Here is a 1171-nt window from a genome sequence, read left to right on the forward strand (position 1 = left end):
TGGGGTAGGGGAGTGAGCAAGTGGCTGTGTGGTGCTCAGTTGCCAGCTGAGGTTAAACCATGACAGAGGAAGAGGAAAAAAGCTATTATTAAATGTCTATGTTCTTAGAAAACCCTTATTACTTCTAAAAAACCTATATAGTCACTGACATACATAGAAAAAAAAAATTGTGTGGAAACCATTTCTAATAGGTAGGGACATACAGACATGTACGGCCCACCCAGACACCAGAGAACTCCCTTGAGACTTTGTGCAGGGATTCAACATTCATATTTACAAATACCAGGTAAATTTCACAGCCTCCTTGGGATGATAAGCATTATGGCTCCCATTTCACAGATAGAGATCAGAGGATGTTAACTGATGCTTGAGGTCTGTCTTATGTTTAGCCTACGTGCCATGACAGCCACTGTAGGCAATAAATGTGTTTAAATGTAAATGTCTTTTATGTAACATTTTCACTCCCCTGGATACGAATCACAGTCCAAGTTAGAGTAAAAGGAGCCAGATGGATAAGGATGCAAACAAAGAAATGAAGGAAACAAGTAAATATGGTTGAATGAGGATAAATACACATGAAAATGTATCATATTTTCATGGTTTTTTGAACAGCAACATTAAGATCCAGCCATTAAAATTCACAGCTCAGAAAAAAAACCCTGCATTAAAGATCATAAATTTAAAATACACAGAGTCACAATATGCAAAAGCTGTGATTTTTTTCAACAGCTATAATGCAGTTCTCATATACACAGCAATGAAACATGGCAGGTATATGCAACATTGTATTTCACATGCATTTCCCTGCATAAACAGTACAGTTTTAGGACTGCCACAGCAATTCTCACTAAACACCTCAGTTTTAAGGTCCTTGAAAAACAACTTCCTCTTATTAGTCACTATTCCTTTAACTGCACGTGAATTTTCTTCTTTAATGCTGCATTTCCATAATTGCCAGGGCCCCGTTCCTCCCCCCAGTGGCTTTCCTCATTTCCAATTAAACCAGGAAATTTGGGAAACAAGAAAACCTGTAGAATTTGGCCCTCTGGGGGCTTCATCTGAATTGCACAATTTTCTGTTTGCTTTTTTATTTTCCTTTTTCTCCTCCCTTCCAATCCACATTTCTGGCTAAACACTCACCCTCTGAGGCCAATGCACTGAAAGCCTCAGG

This window comes from Pygoscelis adeliae, unplaced genomic scaffold, assembly GCF_000699105.1.
Source record: "Pygoscelis adeliae isolate BGI_AS28 unplaced genomic scaffold, ASM69910v1 Scaffold116, whole genome shotgun sequence".
Classification (NCBI taxonomy): domain Eukaryota; kingdom Metazoa; phylum Chordata; class Aves; order Sphenisciformes; family Spheniscidae; genus Pygoscelis; species Pygoscelis adeliae.